This window comes from Brachyhypopomus gauderio, chromosome 12 (assembly GCF_052324685.1).
Source record: "Brachyhypopomus gauderio isolate BG-103 chromosome 12, BGAUD_0.2, whole genome shotgun sequence".
Taxonomy (NCBI): domain Eukaryota; kingdom Metazoa; phylum Chordata; class Actinopteri; order Gymnotiformes; family Hypopomidae; genus Brachyhypopomus; species Brachyhypopomus gauderio.
Window position 1 is genome coordinate 5,508,056 of NC_135222.1, and position 11,702 is coordinate 5,519,757.

General features: G+C 38.4%; 1 long non-coding RNA gene across 1 annotated transcript; it reads left to right on the forward strand.

The window, feature by feature from the left end:
* Positions 1-739: 739 nt before the first annotated feature.
* Positions 740-6,540, forward strand: LOC143528402 (uncharacterized). The gene is made up of 4 exons (XR_013134449.1): positions 740-869; positions 4,013-4,859; positions 5,419-5,496; positions 6,385-6,540. It is a non-coding gene; the product is annotated as an uncharacterized LOC143528402 (long non-coding RNA).
* Positions 6,541-11,702: the final 5,162 nt, after the last annotated feature.

The following is an 11,702-nucleotide window of genomic DNA, read 5'->3' on the forward strand; positions in this document are numbered from 1 at the left end:
TTAAACGATTATTATATATTTTTCCAGAAAAATAGCTCTGGACATTGCAGGAATTATCTTGCAAGAAGTGAATCCTTCACAAATCGTATTATTGTGTCTCTTAACTTCTATCACCCATGAAAGTCCAGGGTTCACCACACAAAGTTGTGACTTTAGGGTTTTGAAAACACGGATATTTTCAAAACCTAACAATAATCATTGTGGGCCTGGCTGTCACAATGATCATTATGTATCTCATATTATTATGTATCTCATATTAAATAAACATATTTAAATCACTGAATCTAATTCATTTTAGAAATGAGAATATTTACAGAGCAGTATTATCAAACCATTAGTATTTACACAATAAATGGTGGACATGTATGACAATTATCCAATGACATCTGCAGTAGGCTATAACACACGTCTTTCCGCTGTTTTTGTGGAAAAATTGAATTCCAGGTACGTTTATTTTTCTGTCATTAACATAAACCATATGGCTATACTATACAAACTCTTTATGCTGTTAAAATCAAAAATATATACTTTGACATCAGATCCTAGTCTAATACAAATAAATAAGACAAAGGAGCTTTTATGTATATACACAAATATATTTATACAGTTTCCTCTGTTACAGTCAGTTTCCAACAGCCGATATATTGTGATAACGTTGAACATCGTTCCATTCATTCACCTCACGCTACTTTTCCCGCCACTGAGCACGAGACCTCAAAAAAGAAACGATCTTCACAGTGAGATGTTGCTGGCTAGTTAGCCAGATGCAAGCTTTGCTTACAAATATTACTCTGAGGTACCGTTGAACTAGTCGTGAATTCTGAAGATGTCATTACTACACCATTCAAAATCACATCATGTCTTTAAAGGTAAACTTTACCACTACTTTTTATTACGTTTTTGGAAGCTACGTTTTCCTGTTTAGCCAAAATCTTATTGAAGACTATCCTAGTTCGCTGACCTAACTAGCTAGCTCGGGCTTAAATCTAATGGCTAATTAGATCTAATTGCTAATTTTGTTGATTTTAAACGTTTACCTTTACGTGGATTCTACATTTTCATTTCACATTCCAAAATGAAGTAGGCTAAACTAAACACCTGTGTTGTACAAAAGAAGCGCTTAACAACTGCAACAACCGTTTTATAGTAGCAGTAGTAGTAGTAGTAACCCACATCACTCTCTGAATAACTTGCTGAACAGTTTAGATAATTGGGACAATTTGGAGTCCATAACTTGCACAGTAACTTGATAAAATGTGTTTTAGTATAGTACCTATTAACAAACAATATGACGTCTTCACTGCAATTTCCTCTAGTTTAAATTATTGTAGAATATATAGTTGGAAATGTAGGCTTATCCTAAATAATTTCAAATATGTTTCAGTTTGTGAATGGTCTGATATGTTTAACCCATCAGTTCTCAGTGTGTTGACCACATTTTATGCAATTATTGACACTAAATAATTTCTGGAGCTATTTACAATATGGATAATTATTATGGATCTTCTCTCAATCTATTAAGTGGAGCTTGACAGACTAAGTTGACTTTTTGCATGTCCTTAAAAATGATATATGCTGTATTATGCTATTTTTAACGATCCCTTCAGGTTTGTTAATGAATATTAAACGTGTAAGGCATGGCATTTCATGGGACAGATGGGTAGGAACAAGATGGAGAGAGTGGTGGGTGAGTGTTTAGATGGGTGAAGGTCAAGAGAACGGTGCATGGGATGCTGCTAGCTGACACTGGACATCACTGTGACAGATTTGGCTGCCACTCGTTGCCATTATTTTTGATTCACTATGACGTGCCAAGACAGACATCAGTGTAACGGGTCCTTCTCAGGGTAATAGAGCTGCACCCTGCAAACTGCCTGATGCTGTAAGTGGCACTATGGCATCACATCTTATTTTTTTGGGGGGTGGGGGGTGTAATGCTGTGGCATTTGGCGTACCTCTGCGGCATTTGGCTGCCATTCCAAGTACCTGTGGGGCTTTTTTGAGAAAAACATGCTTTCCCTTTTCACAATCACTCATGCGAGGAAATAAATTCCTCAAAAGTTGTCTGCTTTTCCTGACTCAATCATCAACTTCGGCACTAAGAAAACTGATGAATGTAATATAATGAACCATTAATATTCTTTTAAAGGTCCTTGGGTATAAATAGCATGGAAGGACAGTAAGGGGTGTCCTGAAACTCTTCCAGAGAAAGGTTACGTGCCAACTAGTCATTAATCTCTTTTGCCAGGGTAATTGTTTCAAAGTTTTATTTACGTGTCAACATAATTAAGAAATCTGTATAGATTTGAGGTCATTTATCCACTTGCGTCTTTACTGGAGTCGTTTGTGCGGGCCATGGTACTAGACGTGACTTTATCCCCACCACACCAGTCCTTGTAAATGAATGAGTTTGGGCATGTCTTGGCGAAGAGTACGCTATGGAAGCAGATGGTGCTTATGGCCAAGTCTCTTCTTTTTTACTGTGCTTCCTCTCTGCCTTAACTCTGCCAACCTCTTGGTGTAAGTCTGCTGCCTGCTGGCACTTTCCAGACAGGCACACCATTCAGTTTAGTGACACACACAGCACACATACACAGTTATCTACCACAAACAATCACATCAGTTGTTATTAGGATCACCTGGCCTTTTTGCTCATGACTTGCATTCATCTTTATGAGAACATCCATTCGTTTAAGATGTTCTCATGCCATATTCGCACCTTGGCATTTTACTGTTTAATCCTTAGGCTTAATTAAGCAGGCTTAATCCTGCTTTTAGGATACACCGACTAATGATGTTTAAGATGTGTTTGAAAAGGTATGACTTTTGTCGTCTGTTATATATGTATTGATTGAATTTGATGTGGCAAAGAGTAAGTTAAGCTGGATTTCATTTTGTGTGGTTATAGACAGGTTTTTACATTTCTTACTTGATTTTGCAAAACAATGGACTCATTATAGAATGGCTTCCTCGGGCAAATCGAAAGACATTGGAACACACTAAAGCATATGTTTGCCTAGCGCGTTTCTAATCGCAGACACACATTTTTTTTTTTTTAGAGCAAAACATCCTGGCCAAATTTTGGTGTTTGTGCAAATGATTCAAATATGAAACAGTGGCACTGATGATCAGCTCACATTTTATGGCATTGTAGAAATTGTGTTTGTACAACCGTAATTGGTCTAAATGGCTCATTAACATTTCATAATCTTGATGGACAATTTAGAGTTTCTTGTTCTCACAGTTCAAAGACATCATTTAAGTATCACTCATACCTCATGTGTAATATGCTGATAAAAAGGTAAGCAATAAAGACATTTATTTTGCAACGCCAGGTCCCTTTACTGTTTAATAATCTGTAACCAGTAGCATCTGCCAACAATTGGAGAGGAAAAATGCATGGAGGTAAACACACTTATTTGTGGAAGACGTTCCTGGGAATATACTGGAACTTCTTTTATTCTGCATGTGCTTGTCAGGCATTCGTTCAGCTCACTAAGATGTACTCACTCTGGGTGTCTGTGGGCATTGGCAGCATTGAGAATTACTCCATAGTTCATTATGGAAAGCAAAACAACAAATAGAATGTGATATGTGGTATTTCATTGTACTCAAAAAGAAATGTGTTGCCTTTTGTGCTTATTTTATTTTTAATATGGACTTCCATTTGTTTAATTCAATTTATTATAAAATGATTCTTATTATATTATTCCATTTGTTATATTAACACTTTTAACAACTTTTATATACTTCATGTAGACTCCTAATTTGCAAACCAGATGAAAGAGTGGCAAGGAATAACTCCCTAGGTAACAAAAGAGAGAAACCTTGAGCTTATTGTCAATTTGGGACCTCATCAAATTCTTGTTAACATCACCATTTTGTTTTAGACTCAGCTCTGGTCTTTTCTCTCACAGTCGCCTTGTGTATAAACGTCTGTGTATTAGAAACCACAGATTTTGAAGCGGACGATCTCATCACCATGACTCTCCGTGTCATTCTAAATCCACAGGTATGGAGACGTGTGCAGTATGTGCGTGGTGTGTGGCCTGGCTGGATGTGATTTGGACAGTGGTGGATGGCACTCTGCTTCCTTGCCGAGACTGTAGTGCCAAGGAAGTGAAAAGAAAACAGATGTCAGCAATTGTTTTTGAGGCATTTTGAATTAGACTTTGGTTAGCAAGAGGAAGTCCCCTAACGTACACATTTGGTTTAGTTATTGGATTTTCAACTAAATTAAAAAAATCTGTAAGACATTCACAGCAGATTTCAGCATTTTGTATTGTAAAAAATACTTTTAAATTATAATTATACATAAATTTATACTTATATTTAGACTTCCTAAAGCCCTTTGTTGTACAGCAAGGATCTCTACATTCTCTGTGCTAGCACACACCCAGGAAAAATAGCATTGCACAGGTGTGTTATTTTCTGAATCACGGGGAAAGTAAAGGTTATATTATTTCTATTTGAGAGACTTAATTGAGGAATGCAAAACATATGAATTCAGTGCAAGAGTGCCTTCTACTGGCCGATATAGGAACGGTAGACTGTTGCTTAAAAGTAAGTCTTGGTATTCTACTTTGATAATATGATGTTGTGATAATCTGGAATGAGGGCCTTTATAAATGAGGTTGGAGGTGCAACCTAACATTCAGAGACTTCCTTGTGAAGAGCAACACACGTTCTCCTATTCAACACTATTATTTACAAAGTGCATACAAACACAAAGCTCTTCTCACTATTAATTAGGACCATGGTGTGTTATCATAGAGAAGACCTGTGAGGTGTGTTCACGCGAGTGCTGCATTCCTGTGAGATCTGTGAGAGCTCGAGTGCTTTCTGGCACCCGCTGTCCTGTGAGTCCCGGTAACCAGTCCTCACACTCTGTAGCTTTGCCTCCACTCTCCCAGTCAGGAGCTTAGTGTCCACCCTCATGCCACACGCTTGTGTATCTGGACATGAACATCGTGGTGGAACTCGCGTGAACGGGCAAGCACATGGCCTCCTTTTGCATGTGACTTCCCCCTGTATTATATTAGTAGATTCTATTTGAACGGGGTGACTAATTCAATAACTAATTATGACTAAGTAGAGGGCTTATTATTTATATATTTGGGTGAAAAAAAAAATAGAAAAAGTGACCTGAAAAGTCTTTTTAAAAATTGTAATTTTAATTTTAATTTTTAATTAAAATTTTACATTTTGAGCTAATGTTAAATTTATGTAATAATGTTATGTACACATTTAGAATGTAATCAGCTTACTCTAGTTATATCATTATTATTGTTAGTCAAGGTACAATGTGTATATATATATATATATATATATATATATATATATATATATATATATATATATATATATATATATATATATATAGAGCATGTGATAAATGATATATTTGTATGTTTCTAGATGCTGGCCCGGGTTTTGCTGACCTTTGAGCGCTAATGCTAACTTTCCGGTCGGTCCTCTTTACACTGGAACAGTTGGGTATGATTTACCTGTGTGCTGTTGCTACCCCCTAACACTGTTCTTGAGAACAGGTTCTTCTGTATCTGGGCCCAAATCACATTCCTCAGGTCACAATGGGAGAACTGTTAGGTGCTTGGGCTCTGTCTGCTGCCCCTGGCTCAGGTATTCCCCTCGCTCGGCAACCTGAGCCCCATGCGGCTTGACTGGGGTGTTCAGGATCTGCCGGTCCACGTCTGTGCTGCATGCTTAAGTTGAAAAAGAGTTGGAGTGTATTGCGGGCAAAACATGTTTGTGTGACAATGTTTCATATGTGTAACACTGACAGTGAAAATGAAATGTTTTAAACTGAGTTTGTGACAAATACATAAAGAGTTCCAATTAGAAACTGAATATATAAATGTAAAAAAATATGTACAAATATTTGAAAAAGTTTTAAAATTTATAGTAAAATGTGTAACTCAATTTATAGGATTTGCTTAAGAAGGGAGAAGTTTCCCGGTATAAGGAAGCTATCACTTACAGTAGTTAACCTCACAGAGAAGTAGGAGGACTGTCTGAACATGACAGCGTGGGCAGTGTTTTCTCTGGGCTTCAATTATATTTCCAAAGTGTCCACATTAAAGATGACATTGAAACTGAATAAAAATACCCAGAAGTACATTTCCTTTTTTTTTTTACATTTCCTTGAATTTGTAACTCCTAAGAATTGTAGGTAAATTTGTTTAAAAATAGACTCTTGCCAGGCGGTGGAATGTGAAGGGGTAAAGTCCAATAACCAAACATGATGGTCTTTAAGCAGTTCCATCTGTCCAGCAGATATTTCAGGCTAATAGCCTGTGGTGTTTTAGTCCGCTGCCCTCACTCCCCTCTACCTGACTCTGTCCTATTAAATCTCTCCACTCCAAGCTGAAAGAAGAGTAAAAGAGGAACTCCTGCAGACCTAAGTCAGCTGAATAGTGGCGGTGATAAGAGTGCGGATGATGATGATGATGATGATGATGATCATGAAGAAACATTCCTAATTAAGGAACGCAGGCATTCAGTGATGTGGAAAAGGGCTCATCGTTGCCGTGTTGGTTTTTTTTTTTAAGGACAGCTTGCTCTCAGAGCAGATGACTGCCGCTCACCTTGCCACGGGGTCTGCGTGAGATTGGTTCATTGTCAGGGCTTTTTTTTTTTTTTTTTTTTTTTTATTTTTTACCCATGATTCCATATGGTATGGAGCGGGCTACATGTTGCCCAACATGCCAGTGCAAATGTTTTCTCAATTAGGTGTCTTATCTCCGGTGAGTGCGCTAGCATCAGATGAAGCTTGCTGACAGCGTCATGGCAGCTAAAACCTCGGAAGGCTCCATCAAATGGCAGCTCTGCTACGACATCTCGGCCAGGACTTGGTGGATGGTAAGTTGGCAGCAGCCAGAACTGTGTTTTTTTTTCCCCTTCCTTCTTCTTTTTTGCCCTCTTTTTTTGAGAAAACTTCCCTCCCTCTTTTTTTACACATACAATAGAAAAAAACACAAAAGCATCTTTGTCTGGTTTTGTTTTTGTTTTCTTTTCCTTTCTTCTGCTTCATATTCAGTAATGAGTGTTTTGTTTCATGTTCGTAATGGGCGCTTACTTGTTTGGTTTCTTTGCTTGTCTTAAACTCACATAATAGCGTCTCTGTGGGTCCTGTCACTTCCATTCTCTTGTGTCTTCTTTTTAAAGTTCTTTTCATTGTCTGCTGAGTTGAAGATGTCAGATGAAACTTGACATGAAGTCTGTCCCAGACTGTTCTCAGTTGCCGAGCTGTTTTATTCTGTCCTTAAGCGTAGAAAAGAGTGCTCCTTGTTCCGCCGAACGCTTTTGTCACTTTTGCACAAGTGACAGTTCATTCCTCCACTTTCAACTCATTTATTCATTACTCTCGCGCTGTCAGTCGAGCCGCCCCCCCATGCCCTTCCCGGTTCTCCTTTCACACAGGAAAAGTTCCACCTTATAGTAGGGGAATGAAACGAGGGAAGAAACAGGTCAAAGAGAGTCGCGTGCCGCTTCCTCGCGATCCTCTCCTCTCTGCGGTGCTTGCGAGGAGACGGGCTGCGTGCGTGGTCCGTCAGAGGGGCGCTGCTCCTCGGCTGTGACACTCCACTGCTGCAATTAAAGCATGAAAGGGGAGGCAAAAAAATCCCCCCCAAAACCCCCAAAGTGCTATGGGACGAGCCGGGCAGATTAACTTGCTTGTTGTGGGCAGTGGGGCCAGCCAACCTTTGACATCGCTGTCACTCCAGCAGAGATGAGGAGAGGTGAAAGTGGGAGAAGGGGGCAGACAGAAGCAGAAGATAAAAGAGTAATGTTTAGTAGATTTTGCAGTGAGATGCAGAAGGGCATCAACAATGGTCTATTGTTATTGGCAGATATAAATGAGCTTCGTCGGAATGGATGAAAGGGCTTCTCAGAGCCAGCCGTCCTGAGTTCATTAGGGGAGAATTCGTTAACCCAGCCTCATTGTCTTTATTATTGCCTTGATTGCTATAATTATAATAATTATTATGATTATTATAATTTTTCTAAATATATGTATTTTAAAAGCCAGTGTGGTGCCTCAAACTTTTTTGCTGTCCAGGTTTAATAAAGAGATAACTATGTTGCCTAGAAACAATAGCTATATTATGGGTACGATAGAGGGGTATGAAGGTGAGGACTCGGCTGGACTTACCGCTGCTCACACAGCCCCCCCCCCCCCCCCCTTCAGCCTGATCCAGGCCACTGACTACGGTGCACCAGTCTGTGTGGGGAGCTAACAGGGCAGCATGAAGAAGAAACTGCAGTCCTGCTCTTGCTGGGGTTTTTTTTATTTTACTACAGCTTCTAAGAGAAACTTCTACTGTGTCCAGATTAGGGACTAGGAAATGATACGATTGTGGTGTGCGGGCGGAAGTCTCAGCGGTTTTGGTGCAGGTCTTTGTGGAGCAGGAGTGCTGTGGTGGGGCCAGGGTGGAGTGTCTGGGCCCCGGGCCCCGGACTGGATGCTGGCAGTGTGGGAACTGGAGTGCGTGGACGTGTGATCAGGCTCCGCTTCAATAACAACTAGCATAGGTACTCTGGTACTTTACAGATAGTTGGACTTCTGTTTCACTTTTCACTCTTCTGTGGATAACTGAGATGGAAATGTGTAATAATAGTTCTTTTACGTTATACTACAAATCAAGAGATAAAATGCGTTTTTAGTTTTTGACCTTTAAAGAAAAATCAGGTGATGTTTAAGTTTCTCTCCCTTTTGTGAGGATAATTTTGTATGGTAACTAATGCCCATGATGTGTTTCACTAGATATTAAATACAATTCTTGACATTTTGATAATATAGCTGTCAGTGAAACATTTAACAGTATTTATTCATTATCTCGTTTTTAAATCATCTTAAATAATAACATCTAGTAGTAATTTAGATTTGATTGTAATGCTTTCCATTACAATTAAATCTAAATAACTACTAGATGTCATTATAACAGAGGTAATTGTTAAATGGAATATTTGTTTTAAAAATTCATCCGCCATTGAATTTTATAGAATCATCTCGTTTAACTTGTTAAATAGAAATATTTGCAGGATAGTTTTAAAATTAAAATTTACATTAGTTCATACATTTATTGATTTAATCATATATTGTGAAACTTTGTCTTTGACAAATTAAAGTTTCATGTGTGGTGACTTATTTCTGTGGACTTTTTACATTGCCCCCATTTCTGTGGATTTACATCTAGTGTGTTTAATATTAGTGGTCCAATCCCGATACATTGTTTATATAAATACAAAAATATGTATACGCGTGTCTTTGTGTGTATGTGGGTGTACTTGTTTGGATGCAAATGTATTTATATTTTTATTGTTTTGTTCTTATATTAAGGATATAGGATAGTAAAAAGAGAGCATTTGTCTTTTAACAACACCATTCCAGAATGAATCTGCCTGATCTGTTTAACACATTATAAGTCATTGAAATATATCAGAGAAATGTGAGGCAGCTCTAGTTTGCTATTATAGATTATTTTAAGCACCACAATGAGGCTGTCATACCCTAATTTTCATTAGCTTTATATTTTAACTCTCCACTATATGAATGTAATTATTTATTTAGCTACTAAAGGAAATATTATTGCTTATCTAAACTATGATTAGATATTTTCCATACTAAATTATGTATTAGTTGGGAACAGTCAGAGGTGTATGCTTTTGATTGGATCTTAACCACGATTGTCTTCCATTTTCTTAAAATGTCATACATAATGTATACATTATATACATTAGAGTGTTATGAATTAGCTGACTGTTTGTCAGTGTTGAAGAGCATGTAGACCTTGTTTGGAATTAGCCAGCAAATTACCCGTCCTCGTCCTCCTGAGGTGTGTTTAAGGGCATTGGGGGAGTGTTGGTGGTGTTAGTGGGAGACTTGTCCATTCACCAGTCCCATCTGATCTGTGGGTATGATGGGAGCTTGCACCACCTAAAGGGCTAATGAGATTTTATCCTTCATACAAGTGTTGTGCCTATAATCTCCTTGTCACAGAACAGACTCCCCGTGGAGGCAGAAGTGTGTGTGTGTGTGTGTGTGTGTGTGTGTGTCTGTGTGTGTGTGTGTATGTGTGTGTGTGTGTGTGTGAGAGAGAGAGAGAGAGAGAGAGAGAGAGAGAAAGAGAGAGAGAGTATTTGTAAAGGCTCTGTTGATTTGTGAGAAGATTAAAATAATGGTGTGGCATAAGACAACTATAAGAGTGCACTATAAGAGTGCAGTCTACATCACGAGGGCATGTGAATAGACTTTTTTGGTTAAACTTGTCAAATTTGGTTAAACTAGTAACCAAATGGTCACTGAGAAGGTTCCTCTTAATTTTTCAGACAAAACAGTGATCAGAGTACATTCATATTCTTTCCTCAGCAGTACTGACGTTTGAGTTTTTTGTGAACTCCATGTCTTGTGAAGTCCATTCACTGTATATTACATTCTGTTCCATTCTGTTGCTGTTGTCGCTGTGACAGCAATCATGTTTTTAATAGTGATTTTCAGTTAATTGAAATTAAGTGTAATTATAGTATATTCACCTTAATAGTACTTAATTTTCAATATATTTAAAGAAATATGTTAATGATTGGTTGAAGGAAAAATGTTATATTTTATCATCCTTTTTGATAAGGATGTGGTTTATGTGACGTTGATAACATAAACCATTGTTAGCCAGTGAAAGACTGACCTTTACCTGAACTGCATACCGATGTGAGTAGTATAAATAAAACATAGAAATCTAACAAAATAATCACAATGATCATAATGAGTGTGAGCATGAGTGTGTTGTCCAAAAAAATTTACATCTGTAACATAGGAGACATGTAACTTAAGCTTTTATAATGTATAATGTATAAAGTATGGCGGTCATAAGGCTGAATTCTGTTTTTTAACCTACTGTGGTGTGTTTTTTTACTGCAGACTGCCTGACTGTGTATGGCTCTTTAGTGTGTGTTAGTATCCTCTTGACTGAAAGATGTTTCTAATTTGGCCTTCACTATGGACTAAGGGAGAAATGATTAGAGAGGAGGAAATTGGAGGATTAAAATTGTCTGCTTGAACTTCCTGAGCACTGCATGCTCCTTCTCAGCATCCGTGCTCAGGGACTTCCAGCCCCAGGCCCTGCAGAGAAGCCACATCTTCATCCCTCCTCTGCACACCTCCAGAGCGCGGTCCTCGCGTGCTGCGAGACTGCTGGACTCGCACTGGATTCTCGGTAAGACTCGGGTTGTTGACGGGCTGCGCGGTGCCAGCCACGACAGCTTCTCCGCTTGCCCGGTAGAGCTGGAGTTCATATATAAATGGAGGTTTGAACAAGACCTCTAAAAGTGCATTTCAGGCACGTTATGATAATAACGATCAGTTTTGTAGCCTCTTCAAAATCAGAATAAATTTCACTGTTTAAAAAGTAAATATAAACAGTAATTTTGGTCCTTCTCTGTCATCCCATCGAAGACACATAGTACTATTGCAGACATGTACCACACAATGAGTTTCCTTTCATCTGTCTCTTCAAGGAACGCCTTGCACTTCAGCGCTGTTTGATTTTTGAGACGTGTGTAGTTCTCGGCACATCTTTGCTCTGTGAGACATTGTGTGAGATTTGAGCTCTAATATCCGTTCATATGGTTAATGTCTTTGGAGACGTGCCTGAGGATATTCTTGCCTGCGTTGTGATGTATATCTG